We start from the raw sequence: 21,954 nt of genomic DNA, 5'->3' as shown, positions 1-21,954 counted from the left end.
TGTCTTCATTGTGCTGGCGTTACAGCTGAGCTGCACATCTCCAGTTTGTGGCTGTGCCTGTGTGAAGGAACTCCTTTAGCAGACAGCTTACAGAAAGACGTGCTCCTTCCCTGCTCTGAGACTTCTTGTAAAAGGATAGGACCCACTTCTGTTAAATTTTTTAACTTTTAAACATGTTTTTATTCCCCTTGCCTTCTGTCTTCCTCTCCCAGAGGTGGCCCAAGTGTTTTAGAAACAACATAGTCAACTGGAGCTCATTGAATAATTCAACTGTTGCCTGAAGTGGTAATAAAAAGAGGACGACCCATTTAATAAATCAACCAGAGCTAAAAGCTCTGTGGTTTTTAAAAATGTTCCTCTGCCCTGCCTTTCAACTATCTGAAATCCTCTTCTGAAGCACGTTTTTCCCCCCACGTTTGGGTTTTGCATACTCAGGAAGGACACCTTCCTGCCCGCTACCTGTGGGTTATCCATGGGAGTTGTTTCTGGTCAGCAGAGCTCTTTCAGAAACATCGCCATGGGGTGTTGTGAACCCTTATCTCTATCCAAACTGCTCCTATCTAGCTGTCCTCTGCCATAGTTGCTGCTAGGTATTCTTTCATCAAGGCCACTGCTGCAGCAGGAACTTCTCCAAGAGCTGCTAGAATCACTTATGGGCTTCCTTGACCACTGTCACTTAACCCAAGAAATAAATCTCTTTGTGGCTCCTGATGTGTGCCTTCTAGAGCAACGAGAAGTGGCCTTTCCTTTTCATAGATGCTTTTGCTTTTCTTTGAATAAGAGTATTTTCACAGTACTTCTTGTTTCTGCATTGGAGCTCTGTTACCTGAAACAGATCTAAATGCAAACTAAATGCAAAATACTGTATTTAAGGGGCATTGCACAGAAATGTGAGCATCTAGGGAAGCTCATAAACCTTTTGTTGAAGACGTTTTTCTGTCTGTAGCTTGTGTCAGACTTTTTATTTAATCCCTTTGGACAGAGGCTTGGCAGTACATCAGTGTGTTACTGTATAAATTGCTCTTTTCATTGTAACTGTAATTGTAAAGCAGCCTGGCTATCACAGCCACCCAATGATCGCAGCATTATCTTTCTGCAGAGCTGCAACATTTTGTGGGGTGCAGTGGGGTCCTGCCTGTTGAAATGAGAGGTGTTTAATAACTTGGCTTCTCAGTTGTGGCTCAGTTTTAAAACTGTCATAGTGATCAGAGAGCCTTGCGATGTGCCTTGAAACATCATCGTGCTTCTTGGAGCTTACTGCCTTGTTTTTTTAAATGGGCCCTACTTCAATCTGTGTATGGAGGCTTGTGCTGGCCGTATTCGATTACTGAGCTTTGTGCTTCAGAGGCTGCTGGGGACAAATGTGTGAACGCTGATGTGTATAAATAAATGATTGTAGGTTTAAAATCAAGGTCTAGGGATAAATGATCCATTTGTCTCTCTTGCCTGTTTTGACTGGAGAGCTGAATTAACAGCTAAAATAGGTGCTGTAGCGTGTTGAGCAGCACTGAATAGGAGGCTACAAAATTAATCCCCGGGGGATGGGTCACTGGGGTTGAAACCTTTCAGCACTGAACCCTGTGCGGGCTTTGCTGTTCTTGCTGTGAGTGCTGAGGTGGTGGCTTTTTCAATAAAAAGTTTGTGCCCTTTGAAGCATCCCAAACCTCTTCCTTAATCAAGAGGGAGAGCAAGGAAACATCATGCTTGATAGTTTTCAAGAGCTTTTGGCTATTTTTGTACTCTGCTGTGTTTATTTTTTATAAATGGTTTGATTGCTTTCTCTCTAGCTGTAAGGCAAAAAGCTTCCCGTTCCAACGTGAAGCTTATTCCTCACCCTCTTCTCACAAGTGTATTCACAATTAAATAAAAATATTAATAATAAAGGCACTGGCGTTCTCATTTGTTTCTCTTGAAACAGCCACATTCAGATGACTTACTCCAGATATAAACTAGAGAGACTGAGCAGCGTGTCTGGATTTCCTTGTGCCCTTCCCTTCTCCCCAGGCAGAGATCTCCTGTGTGTAGGTTCGTGTGCTGTGTCGGCAACCTGGGAATTCAGAAATGACCTGGGTCCAAAAGAAAAGTTGACCTGAGTCATAAGAGTTAAAGCAGCACAAAGAAATTAAAGCATCTGTTCTCTCTCAACATACTTTCTGCACTTGAGCCTTGAGAGATCTTAAGTTTCTGTTTTTGAAGCTTTTTGATAGAAGCACCAAATAATTCAAGTGAGTATTGAGCCCACCTAGGAAGGGCAGAAGGTTTTCCAGCTGCAGCAAGTTGCTTGGTCCCTGACTATGCAAAACTCTTGCTGCAGAAGTTCTCAAGTTGTCACGGTGGTGTCCTGGCTATGTGGTGGGCAGGGATTGGGAAAATATGAAAAGTTGTGTATTAGAAAGCCAGTGATCATGTACCTGTGATTTAAACAGACTTCTTGGCTTGCACATGCCCACCACCCAAGTAAGTTAGTGTCTACTCTCTCACCCCCAAACAAAATAGTGTGGCTTTTCCTTTTCCAGAGGGAGGTAATAAATAAGGCAAACTGACACTGGAGGAACTTGAAGTTCTAGACCTCTTTCAGTTGTTTTGAGAGCTTCTCCTGTCAATGAAACTTTAAAGCAAGCATGAATAATTTGGAGTTGGTTTAGGGTGTATTTTTCAAGGAGAGGTTCAGGGACTGAGTTTGTTTTTAAGCTCCATTTAGAAGTAAGCCTGCCAGTTTCCACTGATCAGCTTTAATTTTATTTTTCCCACTTGCCATACAAACAGCAAAGTACGTTATCAAATGTATGCCCAGGCCAAGTCAATAAATTCTAAATGAGTCCTCAATTATTTTCTGTCCATCTTGCACATTTTTATGCGGTTATTGAAGAGCTCACTTGATGCATGCTTAGATGAGCAGGGGAAATTAAACTGTTTTTCCCCTTCCCTTTCTCTTCCCTCCCCATGATAGACTAATGTGCTTTGGCTTGAAATTACAAAATGCCCTTTAAAGGTCTCTGAAGTAGACAACAGAAGTGCTCTCCACTATCATTTTTCATAAGTATATATGTAAATGGTTGGTTTTTTTTTTTTCCTATTTAGAAACTGAAAAATTATACATATTTTCCCTTTGAAATCTTACTCTACTACTGGAAGGCAGTTCTGCCTTCATGGGAAGTACTTGGTGCTACTATAGGACGAAGTGGCCGGGTTGTTTGATTAACATGGTTGTATCAAGATGATACGGTGTGAAAAAGGCATTGTCCTCTATACTATTTGTGTGTGGCCATATTGAGCAATCTGGCCCCTGTGGGGTTGGGAACAACAAAAGATTATGTGTTTTAGTAAGTGGTTTGCTGTTGGATGTGTTTATACAGAAGCTGGCTGAAGCACAAGCCATCCTTATGCTGATATTGTTGGGTGCCAGCCACATGTTTGCTTGTGCATATGAATCGCTGGGGGCTGCTGTTGTGTAAGCTCGTTCCTAGACACTCTGCTCCATCTTTTATCACTTCCTTAGACTGTAGTTGCCCTATTCGTGCCCTGTATTGTGCATAGAAGATGAAATCTCTCATTGCTGTAAGGTTTCTTTGGTTTCTTATTCCAAGTAAAATAACCCTTTTGTGTTGTGCAGGACTGTGTTCCTTCCAGACGTGCATCTCTCAACACTGGTAAGAGAAATACTGGGCATCAGCAGAACTTAGGTGCTTTAGAAAACGTTGCTCAACAAACAAGAAAAACAATAAATTAAGCTTCAAAAAGACCAAGCCAGTAAAACCAGGTCTACCCAGTGACTATTTCATCTGCATCAAATTAGCATCAAATCCAAGAAGTTATACGTGCATCATTCTGCCACTAGGTAAATAACTGACTTGTACAGCCACCCCTCGGAGCAACAGAACAGCTCTTTGCTGTGCACAGCTGGTGGTGGCCCGGGAGCCTGTCAGACTGACTGCGGCGCTGCCCTAGGCTCTCCTGCTGCAGCACAGGAAAATTCACGGGTAGGCTTCTGCATGTAGCCCTTGGCTTCTCCTTTACGTGCAAAACCAGCTCGTTTCAAACTTTGGCATACACCTTTGTGCTAAGGTGGCAGGCTGATTTGAGTGGCCTGACCGGCCAACAGTTGCTCTGTGTTTGTGGGAGGAGGATGCGGTGTCTGTAACGGGGAGGGATGGCGCTGTTGGCAGGCCAGCAGCGAGCTGGCTGCGTGCCCTGCAGCCTGCCAGCAGATCCTGTTGCACAAGCCAGCCTCACCAGTGCAGCAGATGGCGAGACCAGTGCCACGGCGAGCCGTGTAGTAGCAAGGAATGACTGCTTAGAGTGAGCCCCAGCTATTGATTAATTAATACAGAAATCAGCAGTGAGGATGCGAAGAGGAAAAATGGTGTTGTGTTGGTTTTTGTGTTTTTTTTTTTTCCCTCCAGAAGGATTACTGTAAAGGAAAGGCACCAGTGAGCTGGTGAGCTATGAAAATAGCTAGAAGAGTCTTCATAGGAGAAGTGCAGAAGCACGTGTACGACATGCAGTCAAATTTAGCTGTAAGGCTAGAAAAATCTACAGAGTGGTGGTGTGTCTTCCAGCTGTTCGTCTAAGCAGGATTCACGTGACTGGGAGAACTCTTTAGGGTTTGTATTTGTGAAAACAGCCATACTTCTCTTCATGTCAGTGTGAAGAAATAGCAGGGTTTGAGATTTGACCTGTGGGTGTGGAGGGCTGGCTTTGGTTTGGAGACTAAAGGAGAGCTTTCCGGTTTTTGGAGGACAAGATTTTTTTCAAAGCACAGGGATGATCTGCAGGAGGAGAAAATACTTTAGAAGCTCATATTAATGTGGAGGTAGAACTGCAGGATTTTAATCCAGTAGAAAAGGCTTCTCTCAGTATGTAGGCATAAGAAATTTAGGACAGGGAGTGTTTCTGAAATACTTGATCTACCTTTGCAGGTGCGGAGTTTTCATTTGCTTGCCAACCGAAAGGTGAGAACTTCTCTAAATTAAATTGTTATTTCCTTTGTTGTTTGCCGTTTGCCTTTCTTTGTTGTTAGCTCGTATTCCGGAATCTTAGAGGTGATTGTGTTGATACTTCCCAGGAGGAAAGAAGCTGTTATTAATAGAGCTGCTTCCAGCAAAAATCAAGGTTAGGCTTTGTGGAACTAAGACACTACAAATAACCTCAACTTGAACTGTGCTTTTCCAGTTACAGATAATAAAGCTTCTTGCAGAGAAGATAAGTGTAGCTACTTGCCCTGTGTTGGGTGATGTTGGGTCAGTCACCCTTTGTCCCTTTTCCCCACACTCTCCATTTTGCCATCGGTTGAGACAGGGGTCCTGCTTTGGCATCTTGTTCTGTACACCTTAAAATGAGCAGTCCTCACAGTACAGCGGAAGGAAGACCCAGGTATGTTAAGAATTGTGATGGACAGCAGGTTGCAGGAGTAATACGTGAGATGGTTTATTTTGGCCTGGTGCCTTAGATTGAAAGGGACTGTTAATAAAAACTGTGAGGCAGAGCTCCTTTGAATTGTATTTGATGTTTGTAAAAGATTGTTGTGAAAGGGGAGGAAGGAATGGCTCATGCTGATGTATTGGTCGAGGAGCTGGCTTTTCAGAGTTACTAAATGGGAAGCTGAGTGCTTCAGGCACGTCCTGAAGGAGATGGATGCTGAGCATCAGATGCTAAGGTAGGATGGGCAATAAAGAAGCAAAGAGCGGATGCTGTTTGAAAACATCGAAGGAGATTAGAGCTGCTGTGCTACAGAAAGGGTAGCTCATGGGGAATCTGAGAAAATCATCTAGATACTGAGGAAAGCAAGGCTTTGGCATGGGGAATGCTTAAGAGAAGTAATGAATATGTCTGAACTGTAGCTAAATGGAAGGGAAAAAATTATGAGGGGAAAAGGACAAGATAAATAAAAGGCTTAGGGGCCCTAGGAAGGTGTGTCGTGCCATAGAGTTGTGTGCTCTGGGTCTTTCACTGCTTAACGCTGCTGTGTTCTCATTGCCCTGAAAGAGCTGTGGTCAGTGTTCACGGGAGTTCTGCAGTCTGAAGCCCTGTATAGTTAATCCATCATATTTTACTCCAACAAGATTTTGCATTACAGCAGCAGCCTAAAATGATACACAACATCTGTGCAGAGCATTGCTGAAATTCCTAATAAATGAGTTCCAGAGGCAACCCTCCATTTGTGGGATGTTTTTTGTACTGCACGTTTTGTGAAGAATTTGACCAGCCTAACTCTTCAGTGGCCTGCAAAGGTAAAGAACTGGAGGCTCCTATTGGGATCACAGGGCAGGCTGGAGGCTGTTTCTGCCAGACACTGATGTTCCTGCATCTTGCTTCGCTGTTGCTGAGAGCTGCTGTGTGCAGTGAGCTCAGCCTAACTGGGGGCACTGACACACTGGGGGACGATCTGTCACCAGTCTGTGCCTCAGTTTCCTCTTCTGTGAAATATGGACCTTTAAAGAAAATACTTCCTGAAATTCTCAGGATGCAGATCTCTACATCCCGATTGTGAACTGCAAAATGTTACTGCAAAGTTATTGAATGATTGCAAGTTATACAGTGTGAATAAAAACAGGGCCTTGGTTTGCATGGGATGTCTCCTGCAGGACTGGAGAGCTGTTGCTGTCCCTACTTTGCAGCAAGGTCACTTGTGTCAATACCATCCAGATGTGTATCCTCAGGGTTCGTCTAAACACAGTTTTCACTGCATGGTGTTAATAGCTCTTACGCTGGCTCCCAGCGGGGTCCCACCCCTGTGCTTTCACCTCCATGTTTATTCTCTTTTATACCCTCCCACTGCTTTCTATTTTTTTCCTTTCTTCAGCTGTCTTATTTTAAAAGTTCTGGGCAGTAAATCTTCTCTCCTTTCCTTCTATTGGAAAGAAAAAAAATATCTTAAAAACCAAGGAGCTAGAAAGCCCGTTGCAGAAAAATGGTGCGTAGGAACAGACCTGAGAATTCCTACCCCTGAGAATCCTTCTAGCAGCAGCGAATCAGTGTGAACTTGGAAAAGGTGAAACAGTGCAAGGGTAACCGCACTGGGAAGTCATCTGGTATTAAGGCACTTGTGGATTGTTGGAAGTGACTTCGTGAAGTGCTGCGGGAAGCTCAGGGCTCCATTCGTGTCTCGTGGTGGAGTGAGGCAATGCCTGTGCTGGCAAAGTCAGGTGTTGGAAGAGAGGAGGTTGGAGTCAGGCTGGGCATGTGCCTGCCCGAGGATGGCATTTCCCTGCTCTGTTCTTGCTTCTGTTGACAGCTACCAGGTGATTTTAGTTAAGCTCAGGAAAAGGTTATGAAAGGTTTTTCCTCTTTGCTGGTGGGCAAGCAAAGGATGCTGTGCATGTGCAAACGCGAAGGGATGAAAGCGAGCACATCCCCTTCCAAGTGCGGAACGTGGTAGTGTCACTGCTCAAGGCGTTTAGTACTGAAGTCAGCGTAGAAGATAACTGCTTCAAGCCAGCGTGGACATAATCCAATCAAAACTTCATTTTTTGCCTGATTGTGTTGGCCTGAGCAAGTCAAATGTTACCCAGTTTTCTGACCCAGTTCAGTTCTGTGCCTCCAGGGCAAACTCCGTGATATGCTTCTGTCTTCTCAAATATGTTTTTCAGTGTGTTTGTGTGAGTTCCTGAACCATTTCTGGGCTGTGGGAGAGAAGTATCACATGAAAGAAAAAATTAGAAAAGCATCTAGTTAGATTTCTTTTTTTTTCCCCCCTTCACTTTTGTTTTCTTCTGGTGGCTTTATCCCAGCAGAAGCAGTGATTTGTTACTTCAGTTGTACCCTGGTGGTGATATGGATATAGCAGAGCTGTGCCTGGTGCAACCTAGCATAGGTCAAAGCTAAATGAGGTTGCCTGTTGAAAGGTATCTTGCATCCCTTCTGTTCAGGTTAGGCTTTTCATTTTAGGGTAACTGCTGTGGTATTGGCCATGGTTGGGTTGTTAGAAGTTACTAAAGGACTTGTTAAAATGAGAACTAGACTGAAAGAAAATCCCTTGAGTACCATAACATTTAGCTTTTTGGAAAGGCAAAAATGTGGGGTACCAGAGTGGGTCAGAAAACCGAGAGCTGCTGAGGCAGCATGCAGTGTGCAGCTGCCCGTCTGCAAAATGGGAGCCGATCGTGGTTCTTTTTCTCAGTTTTGTGCAATGGTTGGGAATCTATGGCTTCACTGTGGTGGAGCTGTAAGTCAAAGATGCCCCTTGTCACTGGGGTTTATTTATTCCAGTTTATAACATTACATCTAGAAAATTCTCTTCCTTCCAACATTCAGCTCTCGTGTAATTTAATTGTGTGCCGGCTGCATGAGCCAGACCTGGCTCTCGAGTTAAATGGAGCCACATCCATTTAATAGAGTTATGCTGTAGATGAATTTTCCTCTCTGTGCTAAATCTGGGACGCTAGTCAAGTAGGTTCTGCTGGCCCAAACATACGCTGAGTCCTTCCCTGCAAGTTCAAAGGCCTGCCTAGAATTGTGTGTGCATAAGAGCTTTTTTTAATAACACAGCTACTCCAAATGATGTGCCTAAAAAGCAGTTGGGAGGCAAAAATGTACAGACCAAGATGGTTAGCTTTTGTTTAATGTTTTAATTGGCATTTGGTGTGCTGTGTGAATTCTCACAGTTGTCCTATCAATATCTGGCCAGATTTTAGTCTTTGCTCTCCCACACCCAAATGGCTGCAATTTCTGAGAGGAGCATATTGTCTCGTATCAAGCTGGCACACATTGCACGGCTGTGTTCTTGTGGCTGTATCACAGCATCGGTTTTGCTTCCTGTGTAAATCTTCAGGCTGGCATCCCTGGTGCTGGCTGGAAGTGCTGATCTGCAGCCTTTCAGGTGCTCAGAAAACAGTCAAGAGCAAACTGTTTGTTACTTCCTCTACTGTCGCTAAGTGGAAGATGCGTTTCACTGCTTTTTTCGTGCTTTAGTTCATTATTAGCTTCAGAAGCTTTTATTTGTGAGATGCAAAGAGTGGTGCTAGGAACTGCGCTGTAATTGCAGTCACAATGGTGTACGTTCACCCCTTCTGAGAGCACAAATGCTTCCAGGGCTAAAAACCTCTATGCAAAGGAGGACATTTAAGAGGAGCACATTTAAAAGAAGAGGAGTTTATTTAAATAAGCAGGCAGTGCTGAATGCTTAGACTCCTCGTACCCACCCACACTGACTGCTGTTTGGAAACACTTCAGGAAAACGCCACTCCCTTAGCAGGAACTCAGGTGGGGCTGGGGCTTTGTTCTGTTTCGGTTGTTTTTCCGTTCGGAGTGATGCTGTCATGGGGTTGTCCAAGGCAAAGGCTCGCAGTCACTGTACTCTTTATTTTTCTCCAAGCTCCAGCTATTGTGCTCTACCTGAAGATTAGGGTGCTTCTCAGTAGTGGAAGAGAGCAGTGAACTGCTGATGCAACTTCTCAGGCCAGTGCGTTTGCTAACTTTAATTACTGTCTCCAAGAAAGGATTAAGTGCACCTCAAATTGGGGCACTTTCACGTATGTTAAAATTACCAGCAAAGAGGTAGTTATCTTCTGAGTCTATGTAAATGCCAAACGGAGATGAAGCATAGAAAGGTGAAATGAACTTTGCCTTTTTCTTAAGGAAATCACAAGAGCCGTGCCCTTTTGAAAGGAGTGGATGGAGAATATAACAGAGGGTATGCGGGTGTACTCGCAATTCCTCATGCTCTCTTGAAGGTGCATGGCACTTGTTTCCCAACTGAGGTCTGCTGTGTATATTTAAAAATCCTGGTTTCAGAGGAATACCTGTAGGAATAGTTCCTACAGGTAGGGAAGAAGAAAGTGGGTTAATAATAATAATTTATGTCCTCTCCCTTGGAGAATGTTGTCCATGGTAGATGGCCAGTTGTTATCCTGAAATAAAATTGGGATATCAGAAGTAACAATCCCAAAAGCATGCACGAAGGCTACGGAGGAGCTTATGTTTGAGGAGACAGGGAACTTCACAGGTCCCTGAGCTGTGCACAGGCTGAGCAGTGTCCAAGGGGCCGGAGCCCGTCAGGCTGCGGTGTGCGGCTGCAGGGCACCAACCTGCAGTGAGCAGCGGGCTGGGTTCTCCGAGCGGGTGGATTCGGTGTCTCTGTGAACTCGGCATACGCTGAATGAGCTTATTTGGATGCTTATAATGAATTGGATGAACAGTGAAATAATTAACAAAGTAGACACTTAAATGGTTATTGCAGGTTTTACAGCTGACTTTATTTAGATGAATGAGGTAGCTCATTCTGCTATTAGCTGCACCTTAGCAAAAGATTTTTTTTCTTTTCTCTTTAATGAATAAACACCACTAATAAGGAAAATTAGCGTGGCATTCATTGGAAAGACAGCATAATGGTCGGTGTCCTTTGGATGGAGAATGTCAGACTCTGAAGTGACTCACATGCAACTTCTGAAAATATTTTGTTGGTTTTTTAGATGAAGAAATGTTCCCAAGTTCTTTGATACAGTATTAGAGATCATAAATTCATCGAATGTCAATATATGACTTACTGTCCAGTTAGATTATGCCCATAACAGTTTTCCCAGGTACTGCGTTAGAGTCCATGTAGAGGCCAGGCCTGCATTTTTGCTGTTCTCTGGCTGCTATTTTTATTCCCTCAGTCAGCAGAGTTGCTTACACTTGAATGCTCGTGGATTCCTCTTGTATTCCCCAGTCAGCTGTAGGGCTTTCAGATACTTCACCCCAGTGACTGGCTCCTAAACTGGAGAGCCTTCATGCCAGGATTTAGGGCAGGATTTTAAGGCCTTTTCCTGATCAGTGTAGATCAGTATAACTAAACCTAATAGTCAGCCTCTGTGGGTTAAGTGGCTTTTATGATTCTTACTCAGTAGAGATAATTTAGCAAGACTTGCAAGCTGTTTAGTTTAGCTTTCATTCTGTTACATATACCACATGTAGCTCCCTGACTTTCCCGATGAAAAAGAATAGCAGCTAGCGGTGAAAACCTCTGACCTCAGTTCTGCAGGTTTTCTCTTTATCTGTTGCAATACAGCAACCAATCTGTGCAAGACTCATATATGTTGTGAGAAACTGCAAGGGAATTCAAGAGGAGTGATTCAGATTACTGCAAAAGCTGAGTTTCTTATATTTTAAAATATGCAATGAATGTATCCCCCCCCCTCCCCTTTAAGAACAAAGAGAAAAGACTTAGACAATAGCCTATGACTACATGTACTGGGACTGGATGCTGCTGTATGTAGTCTACTCGTGGTTTGGTTTGGTTTTCTTTTAAAGGTGTTACCAGAGAGATAAAATGCAGCTGAGATGTGAAGCTTATCTTGTAAAAACATTATTAGTAAGTCTTTAGTTGTGCATTGGTTTTGAGCCTTGCTGAACCATTTTAACCAAGGTAATTTTATCTCCTTCTGTTTGCATTCTGTGTGTACATTTTCACTTGACTTTTTCTTATTGAAACCGTCCTTTATGTGCACTCCAACCATTTGGTACCTGGCATTCCCTAGTCACCGAGCTATTTCTGCCTAAGATTGTTACCTTTCAGTGTTCCCAGCACATCTCAGAAATCTGGAATGGTAATTGGATGGGAAAAACACTTGGTCATTTGTCCTCCTGGATTGGTCCACGAGGAGGCAGATTTCAAGCAAGAAGCAATGCATTTAAGCATGATCGGTAGCACTGCTTCTGGATCATTTTGTTTTCTTCCAAACTGAATTTGGTGTTCGTAATGTGTTGTATTAAAAGCCAATATTTTGATACATAGGATACAGAACATCATACTATGGAAGATTTGCCTGTGTATTCTGAATTCCTATCGCAAGCCTTACTTTGCAAGCTTTGTCCTATTGTTGCATTTGGGGAGATGCTAAAGAAAAATCCTGTGACTTTGGAGAAAGACAGACAAATTAGGATAGCTGTGCTGATCTGTATTTATTTCAGTGTAAATTTTTTACATTACAGATGTCCTTGGATGGATTTTATTATTATTAAAAGTGGCTTCCCTCCAGAATAATTGCTCTGTTCTACCAGCGGTTTAATTTTCTTCCGAAAGAGCACTGTTTTCTCCTTCAGGACTGAGTATTTGCCTGAGGAATTACTCTGAGAAGCTGTAGTTGTTTCTTTCTGTACAGACAGCCTCCAGGTGATCCACAACTACAAAAGAAATCAAGAACTCATCTGACAGCCTGTACTGTGAAAGCAAGAGCTGGAGTCAGAAACTTTTTGAGAGGTTTCGGTATATTTATATCTTGCAATAAGTCACTAGTCACTTTTTGTCTGGGGAGATCTCTGTGGGAATTTGTTTTTAACTCTGTCTTGAAAATCCTGAACAATATTTTCTGTTTCAAGAGCAGAGAGACTGATAGGAGAAGTAAATCTAAATCAAATGGCTGATTCCACTGACAGCACCGAGCGTGGATTTATAGAAAAATGAAACAGTAACTGTGGCCTTTTTCCTTTTCAAAAATCCCTAATTGGTATTTTCCCCCCTCCCTTTGTCAGATGCTTTCATGCTTTGGCGGTTGAGATGCATTAGCTTCTCATGGACTGCTTGGGTTAGTTCCTCTGAAATACCTTGAGAGCACGAGCTGTCTGTAAGGGGCTGAACCTGCTCTTAATGAAGTGAGTGTGCTGCTTCTCTTGTCAGTTGCTTTTTTGGGCTATATTTAGCAGTTCCCCAGAGCTGTGTTGCAGACATGAAAGAATAAATATGACATCTTTCTAAGGACTGGGTGAGGAGTCATGGTGGATGTAATCTTTCACTGCCAACTGAATTGTGTCTGGGTGCAGAGCCTTCTTCAGCATAGATCTCGGCTCTGCGCTCGCTCCTTGGTGTCTGTGCTGCTGGGGGTGAAGTTGGCAGTACAGATCAATGCTTAATATCTTTCCACCCTGTCTGATTTATATAAAACCCAGGTAAAGGAAGGTTTGCAAATTAATCCACTGTGTAATGGTCACCTTGTGTGGGAGAACACAAAAGACTCCATCGGATGTGATTTGAGCTGGTACGTGCTTTGTGTACTTCAAGTCATTTGTCTGAATCCATGGGTTTTGAAGAGAAACTTTGACACCCTGGCTATTGAATGGAAAATGAAAAGTACTGCTTTTTTTTTGTTGTTGTTCAGCTGGATTATACATGACGTTTCTGTTCCTTTCCCTTAAAGAAAATAATGAAGATACAGAGGAAAAATCCAAGAGCTGTCTGTATTCGATTTGCTTGGAAATTAATCGTTAATGATATCCAGGTGGACAGCAAATGTGTTATGAAGCCTTACGTATTTGCGTGCAAGGTAGTGAAACAAAACATAGTGATGTGCATGGAAAGGATCCCATCAAGCCTGAATCCTCAAAGAGCAAATTGGTGCCTGTAGGAGCAGATTAGTCTGTGTGCAAGGGGATTACTGAGGTTATGCTGACTTGATGTTGTGGGTACTGTGGTTTCTGCTTCTTGAAATCCTGTGTGTAGGCTCATGCTATATCACAGTGGCTGGAAACTGAACCTTTATCATTTTTGTTGTCTTACGCATTTTACTAGCATTTGGAGTAGAAATACTTGCTCCTAAATGAAATGTCAGACAATTTAATCATTGGATGGGGCACACATTATGACTTGAATAGGAGCGGTTCATAGCTTTGAGAAAGATTTACCAGCTCTTGGGAAGATGAAGTGCCGTAGCCAGTTCCTCATGGCACATTGCAAATCTTTCTGAAGCTCGTCTCCCAGACAGGAGAAATCTTCCCACCTTTTTTATTTGCTGCACTTCCAAGCCGTGCGTTGCACGCTAATGTTTTATACTGATCGCTTCAAAAGCCTTGCTTGTCATATGCCCAGTATAAAATGAAAATATGTTTGCCAGACAGGTAGCATAGATCCTGCTGGCTCTAATTTGCAGCCTGCTTCGTAGGAAATGTTATTTGCTGAAGCTAACTTTAATATTTTATAGTTGTCATATACTTGCAAAGAAACAATTATAAGCAAGGGCTCTGATTTAGGAATGTGGTTTTGAGCCTCTTTACAGTCCCTTCTGTTTCTTTACCAGCATGGCCCGGCGGCAGCTCCCTCCACAGGCAGTAAGGCTTGAACATGTTATAATCACACCTGGGTATTCTGACAAATGCGGTGTGCCTCAACTGCTTCCTGCAGCACAATTGCCTTGAAGTTCTACACTTTACTGTTTTCAGCTTCATTTTTTGGCATCTTGAGTGCGGTGCTGTAGCTGCCCCAGAGCTTTGTGATGCTGGGCGAGCAGTTTCTGCCTAAGCAGCGGTCGCACATCTGCTCCTTGGGCCCGTGCAGCTTGTGGCAGACAGCGTGTTATTACACTGGCGGCACAGTAACAAAACCTTGGCACGCAGTGTGTTAATTTAGCTGGGACAGTGCTTTTCTTCTGTCAATGTTGACTTTAGATTATTTGCCGGGGAGCCGGGGAGCTAGCTTGGGCTGCGTTAGGGATGCTGCTGCGCTGCTGTCGCTGCAGTCTGCACTTACCACTGGGTGTGGTAATTATAGTTGGTGTGTTCGGGTTTCTAAGTGGGTATTGTGTACGTGAGGGAATGCTGAAATCGGAGACCTGGACTAAATAAGCATCAAAGGCCTTGGAATCAGCCCGCTAGCCTGCCATAATGGGTGCTCGTCCTCCCTTATGCCGGCAAGGGGCTTGTTTGGCCCCGTCACGGGGTAGGTGTGTGTGTTCATGGAGGGGCTGGGAGAGGTGGCACCACAACTGAGAGACAGGGGGGACCTGGTGAGTAACGTGCCCGCATGGACGGGGAGATAACCCGCACTACTGCGAGCTCACTAGAGGCTGGCTGTGGGATGGCTCTCCCGGCCCTCTGCTTCTGCGGCCTGGGCTTACAGCTGCTGAAGGACGGCTCCTGTGCAAGCAAATGAGAGGAGCCACACACCCTGCCTCTGCTGGGGGGGTGAGGAAGGTCTCTCAGGGAGATCAATAACACTGGAAAACTGATGGCACTGTACAGGCTTCTGCCAGGTGTAGTCAGAGTCCGAAAATACCTTTCCTGTCATGATGAAAGGGAGTAGGAGGAGAGGATGTGGTGGATGTTAAGATCAGCTTGGTAGGAGTGGCACCAGCTGCTAGGACAAGTTTGTTGGAGGGAGTGTGAAAGGAGCACCAGGGAACCTGCAGGTAATGGGCTTGCCAACAGGCGGATGGCCTCAGACGGGCATTTTCTTTCCTTCTGCTTCTCTGCTATAAGACGTGCTTACGTCTGAAATGAGAGCACATGCAGGCTTTTTTTGTTTTACATCATTATGAGTTGGGAGTTTTAAATGCAGTTTTACATGACGGTGTGTTGATGGACACACTTGGAATTTGGTGAAGTGGAAGCATGAATTAGTTTGGGATTAATGGAAGTGTCCCAGAGAACTTCCTGAGTAGCCAGCGCACCTGACACCTTTCAGGTGTATCAGTAGGGCCGCAGTCTTAGAAACACAGCAGAACATATGGGGAACCAATTAATTCAGAAGATATTAATTAAACACTTGTCCTCTGGGGAAAACCTTTTAGCACATCAGCTCTTTGGCCCAAGATCACACATGCATGAGTGGACAGTGAACATGCCTGCCTGGATTGTCACTTGTTACTTCTCTCGATAGGCTGGGGAGTTGCCTCCTTTAGACTACTGCTGCCAGACTTTTAGGGAAGTAGACTGTAGTTAATGCTTAAGCTGTGTCTCAGCCACCAGCTTTCTCGCATATAACTGATGTTAACACATCCTGTTTTTTCACTGTTGCCCCGTGGACTGTCTGACGAGCTCCTGGCAGTCTATGGGCTCTTTGTTTTGAGAAGCACACTTCATCTGTGGCATGCATGTGGAATTATCGACGCTGAATATAGCTATTTTGTCTGTTAAAGCATACAGAAACGCTTGCAAAAAAGAGCTCTTCCATGAAAGGGTAACGCATTGTGAGTGTGCCTTCCTGTTGATACCAAACAGCTTTGTTTGTGTCTGGGTGGTGCTGCGCTGACTTGAGCATTGTAGGCTGAGTGGGTAATAGACACTGCAGGGAGATTCAGCTGAATGACAAGGCTCCACTTAATTTATCTGCTTTTAGAAAAAAGTCCACTGGTCTGTCATCAAGATCATGTAGCTCCATTAGAGAGAACAGTAGAGAAATGCTTGTGTTGTAGTATAGTGATTGACAGTGAAGATCTTTTTTTAAAAAAAAAAAAAAATCTCTCCACCTGGTCCTGACAGCTAATTAGTTCTCTTGTGAATCTGTTTTAGTAGTAACAAGATGCAAACGGTTTACAAAAGGTATTTACTACTGACCATTTGAACTTGCTTGATTGCTGAAACTGCAAATAATTCCTGATGTTATAAGCAAAGGATTACACTGATGGTTTCTTCTGCCACGTTGTTGCTGCAGGTGCAGCTCATGCTCCTGAAGCAATTCCTTCAGTGATTTATTCTGAAGGTGCTTTTTTAACTGAGAAAAAAATCCTTTAAACTCCTTATGTGGATTTGTATTGATATTTGCTTACCTTCTGCTGAGTGTAAAGATAGAAACCTATTATTGGAATGCAAATATCTGATGATGGAAAATCACCTTCATTGTAAAATATAGCAGTGCTTCAGAATTGGCAACGTGCTGGAGATATGACCTTAGTGGTAGAGGATTCGGCCAGCAATGTTTAACTCAATCTCTCGTTATGATTTCTTATGTTCATCTCATTACATGAAATATTATACTCTTCTTTTTTTAAAAATAAATAAATAAATAAAAGATCTTGTTTCTTGTGGTATGTGTACAACTGGAGAAATTTCTCCTTTTGTATACAAAAGGAGAAATTTCTTCAGGAAAGACTGCAAAGAAAACAGAGGTTTATCTGAGGATCTCCCTCCTACTCGGAGAAATCACGAGTACAAAATGTTAATGATAACAAACCTATTTTATCAATTATAGCTTTTAAAAGGCAACAAAATTTCCAAAAGATTAGTATTTAAATAGCCTATTTGAACGTGATGAAAGAAATAGTGAAATGCCTCTTCAGGGCTTGTGTGCTCTGTCTTTATATGGCTTTTGTTGTCAGCTTTTCTTTGGAGATTTTTTGAACGTTGTAGGACAGGACAACTTGGTCTTCTTTTGCTGGTAAAATTAATTGTTGTTCTGACAGTTTTCCTGTATTGTAAATGACTGACAGAGTAACTGGAAGCAGTAGGGCTGGATGCAAATACTGTATGAAGGGGCACATTGCCCAGCAGTAGCCGTACGTTATACCTCCCCTGTTCTGAGGTGCCTGGGCTGACATGAAGCTGTGCCACTACAGCATGGCTTGAGGTTGCTGAAGATGGGTCAGAGAAAGTAGAGAGCTCAGTTAAAATGCTTCATCTTCGAAAAAACAGCAGGCAGCTGGGTTGGAGAAGGACTGAATTCAGCAGCTTGTCAAAGTTTGGAATTTATGAAGTTAATTAGTTGAGAATAAAGCATCTTTTATTAATGTTTGACTATCTGTGTTCATGTATAACTTAGTATGATAGAACAGCTGATGCATGCCCAGTTTCCCTTTCTAAACCAAAAACTCTAAATAAGCTTATAAATAGTGAATAGTAAATAAATAAGGAATTATTTGGTTATTTCAGAACATAATTCAGTGTTCTAAGCGGTGCTGTGCCATATTCAGTCACTTCTGGGTTGTTTATGTACTTTTCACTCTTTAATGAAGGACCTTGGTTTTCATTAGTATGATTTATTTAGAATGTCTTTATGGCTATAGTCAAATATCACCTATTAAAATGCCACCAGTCTTTGTCAGACACAGGCATAACCTTTTTCTACTTAGTATTTGCAGCCTATATCCTTAGCAGGGAAAATTATTAATCCCTTATGAATGCAACTGAAATGATACATGAAGTCAGCAGAAATCCTTCTATCCAGTGAGCCAGCAGGGCATGCTTATAAGCCAGCAAACTGCAGTGCTTTGCAAAATATTATGGATTCAAAAGCATAGTGAGTTATGTCTACAAGGTTTACAAAGCTAGGATTAAGACTAGCTAACGTCTACTGCTGAGGGTATATAGAACAGGTTATCTGGCACATTCTCTGGGTCTCCAAACACATTTTAGATACATACTGATGGCCTGCTAGAATAAGTCGGGTAGCTTTTGTTTAGTGAATGACACAGTTACCCTTAAGTTTTTAATTTTCTAAATAGAGCTGTACTCAATTTAAATTTCTTGGCAAGCAAACTGTTCTGTTTGGTTTTGGTGATTTGAGCTCTTGCTGATTAACTTTTCCTTGTTCAGAACAAGTTGATTTAATTTATGCACATGTGAACTGATAAATGGTGGGAAGATGGAGATACTGAGGTGTCTGGTCACTTGACATGGATACCTGTACTAAGTGTAGAATCAGTCTTGTCTTCCTTCCCCCTGTGCTGTATGAAATGTTCATTGCTGGGTGTTGTCCTTTTTTTATTTTTCATTATAGCATTTGCTGTTCAGGATGGGTATCTTTGCTTTCCACCCAGGTAGCTAGATTGCTACATTTGGTTTTCTGACTTGCTGTCATCCCCTGTAAGCAAGATTTATTCATTTGACTCTGTCTGTGGTGTCATTGCTGCACTTGCCTGGTATTTGTGGCTAAGGGCTCTTCCTCGATCCTGAGCCTGTGTGTCAGATGCAGCGAGCCGGCCCGCTGCGAGGCTGGAAGCAGTGTCTGGCACGTGGCCCTTTGGTGTGGCAGATGCGTCTTGATTTGTGCTCCCTTTGTAGGGTCTGCAAAAGACCCTTTCTCACCTCTCTTAAATGAGTTGCTCACGCATTGGTACGGAACAATTCAGGCACAATTAATTCATCCACCATCAAAATCCTCTTGACTTGGTGGTGCCCAACAGCCCTGTAATTCAGGGTGGGAGTCTGACTTCAAAGATACGGTCAGGCTTGGTGAAATGGAAGCAGGTCTTGCTACAGCCACACACCCAAAGGCATGTTTGTAGAAGCTCAGAAAGCTGGTTGTGTTTTGGAGCAGCACTACTGAACAGAAAAGAGCCTTCTCTCTTTCTCATATTCACTGAGTGCAGCTCAGTAGGCCTTTTGGGGCATATGTTACAGCACACTAACGTATATAGAAGAAATACCACTAAGTTGCAACCCAGGCATGTCACTATTGCTGATGAGTGTTCACTTGTGTCAGACTGAATGCTGGGCTTGTGTTTAGGTTTCCTGTTTTTTGTGTTCTCTCTCCTGTCTGTAAGTACCAGGACAAGATACGCATCTAATGAGTCCTGAGCAGCAGGAATGTAGGCTAGGCAAACCAAGCAAAAACCCAAAGAATGACATTGCATTCTTTGGGAAGTCTTTAAAAAAAAAATCTTCATGCTGTAGTATGTGGGGAGAGCTGCTATTTATCAAATGATTTATACAGGGAACTAAAGCAGTGTTAACACGCTGGAATTAAAGATTGAAATGTTTCTCGCACATATGGATTCTGTCTTCTCTCCTTTTTTCCTGCGCTCCCCCTGCTCCTTCCCTGCCGTGCTTTTTTGTTTTGTTTCTCCCCTCTGTGATTAGACTTATGCCTTTTGTAATGCTCCTAGCTGTCCATCTCTTCTTGGTGTGCCTCTGGCTCCCTGCATCGCTTTTGGATCTCCTTTCTGCCAAACGTGCTCTCTTCCATGCTTATGTTAGCTGTTGATAGCTATGCTGCTCACAGATTGAACACATGGAGCTGTGGAATATTATGCATTTCTGTCAGACTGGTTTTGAGGATGCCTGCGTTTTTTAAGAATATCATTACAAGTGATGGGTCAGTCCAAACCACCAAGCCTGTCTCACAGCTCGGTGGTACCTTTCTGGAGGTATTTTTGTCCTGCTGGGGACTCCAGGAAGGCATTAAAAGGCACCATTCTCTCTCTCTCTCTCTCTCTCTCTCTCTCTCTCTCTCTCTCTCTCCCCCTCTCTCTCTCCCCCTCTCTCTCCCCCCCTTTTTAAAAATAAATAAATAAATAAATCTGAAAGCTACAAATCAAATGCGAATGAGTCCTGGAGGCAGGCACATTGTTCATTGCGGGCTGTGGGCTCGCTGCCGAATTGGTGCTGACTGGATCTGTCCGACTGGGTTAAGGGGGGTGAGATGACTTTATTTTCAGATTGCTCGTGAAGAGTTGGAAGAAAAATGCAACAACTTCATGTGAACTCTGAGAGAGACAGCTGTGTGTATAGCTGATGGAAGAACTGCTAATGCTTTCCAGAGCGGGCTGGTCCTCTGTGATGCTCTTACGGGAGCCGTGCTGGAAGAATCGGCGTCCTTCTGCCAACGCCTTAGTGGGGGAGGTGGGTCTGAGGGAGGCAGTTCCCTTTAGAGAAAGGCAAGAAGGCAAGGCTGGGTACCTGGCTGATGCTTATGCTGCCAAAACAGGTGAAAAAGGTTCATTCTCTGCGATCCTAAATAACAAAGGAGGCTGACAGAGGAGGCTTGTTTGAATTAAAGCAAGGCAGTCACTGCTGCCAGCATGTACACAGGGAATTACGCGCTTTGAAAAGCTCTGGCCAGGGTGTGAGCAAGCTGGCTAGGAGTTTGCTAACACACTGTATGCTATTTGCAGCCTCAGCTTTGCAGGGTTGGTCTGGAAAATTAAAGATTCCCTTTCCTGGCATAAAACCACAACAAAGAGTGAGAGTGAAATGCAGCTGGCCTGTTCCTGGGTTGGAACAGCAGTGCTGCAACTTGTCTTTCTAACTGTATGAAAGTGCAGCATTCAGAACCTGAATCTAGTTTTCTGGCTGATGCTAGGTAATAGCAAGTCCTTAATTTCATCTTGTATCAGGTCTTGTTGTTATCTGGATGCTTAATTGAGAAATGGCTCTGAAAAGCCCTCTGAGAACCTGTTTGAGAGAAGTGACTTAGATCTCTAGCTCTAGGGCTGTGTCTTGTCTTAATCTTTGTCGTATTTGAATTCTATTGTGACGTGCCAAATGCATGCACAACAGAAAGAATAATAAAAAATATGTAATGTAAATTTTTGGGTGGTTGGCAAAGCATTTGAATTGTAAAATCCCATTTAATCCAGAAGTGCTGGCTGTATGCTCAGTGCCAGTAGGGGTGGCCACAGAAAGATGCTCGTTTCCAGAAAGCATGTAGAACGCTTTGCCACAGCTGATGTAAAGTGGGGAGGGGCAACAAAACCCACATTTAAAAAGAAAAGAAAAAAAAAAAAAAGAAAGAAAAACAGCTATTTTAGTTTGAAGAAGATGTTACATCTGGGCATGTGACTTCCACCTCAGCTTAAATGAGTTTCCCTTTCTGGGACCCGTGCTCATCACACAGGAATAGCAGTCCTTTTGTGTTCTTATTTTGCCACTGAGTGTACACAGTCGTTTACAGTGAATTTTCTTGATGGCAGTGCCTGGATGAACAGTGCTCATTTCTTCTTTTTTCCCTTCAGTCACTTGTTCCTGCTGTTACGCAGCCATCTCAGGCTGACGCGACAGGTTTGGGGAGCTATGATGTAGATAGCGAAGGCTGGGGAATGGGACAGACAGCGATGTGATGCCTCGCTGGCAGAAGGTTCCCAGCCGAGTTCGCACAGTGCTCTGGTTTGGAACTTGACCTTATCTGAAGTGCTGCTGGCACGGCTGAGAAGGGGATTCCCGATGGCTCACCGCTGTGGGGAGAGACAAGTCCCTGAGGCAGAACCACTGCTGACCAGGAAACCTGTTCTGAGCTGCTTCCTTGGCTGACAACGATCCCTTTATTGCATTTAAGTATGATTTTTCTGGGGCTGGGATGGAAGAAGTCTTTCACAAGCTTTAAATGATTTGCTCTTAGACTGGAAAACCTTCAGAGGGGTGGAGCAGTGAAGTCTGAGTACTTGTGTGCAGAGAAGTGAGCACCTCTCCGCCATCAGGTTTCTGATTAAAGAGGAACATGTTGCTTAAAAGGTTAGAATTCTTAATTTTTAATCAGTGAAGGAAAATCTAGCATGAAAGTTTCTGTCATTGTGCTGCCTACTCTTGCTTTCTAAAAATTAAACCAAAATACGT

General features: G+C 43.4%; 1 protein-coding gene across 14 annotated transcripts in view; it reads left to right on the top strand.

Annotated features, from left to right (window-relative positions):
* ARVCF (ARVCF delta catenin family member) overlaps nt 1-21,954 on the top strand; it is a 272,311-nt gene that overhangs the window by 148,508 nt on the left and 101,849 nt on the right. Inside the window, exon 1 of one of the 14 annotated variants that reach the window (XM_032199317.1) lies at nt 3,629-3,650. The exons of 12 other annotated variants lie outside the window; for them this stretch is intronic. The gene's annotated coding sequence lies outside the window, so the exon portion shown is untranslated. Of the gene's footprint in view, nt 1-3,628; nt 3,651-21,834; nt 21,853-21,954 lie in introns of those variants that run through there. One more of the 14 variants, XM_032199316.1, reaches the window with a different exon arrangement.

Source organism: Aythya fuligula, chromosome 17, assembly GCF_009819795.1.
Source record: "Aythya fuligula isolate bAytFul2 chromosome 17, bAytFul2.pri, whole genome shotgun sequence".
Classification (NCBI taxonomy): Eukaryota; Metazoa; Chordata; class Aves; order Anseriformes; family Anatidae; genus Aythya; species Aythya fuligula.
The sequence above is the reverse complement of the archived record's forward strand: the minus strand, read 5'-3'. Positions and strand labels throughout refer to the sequence as shown.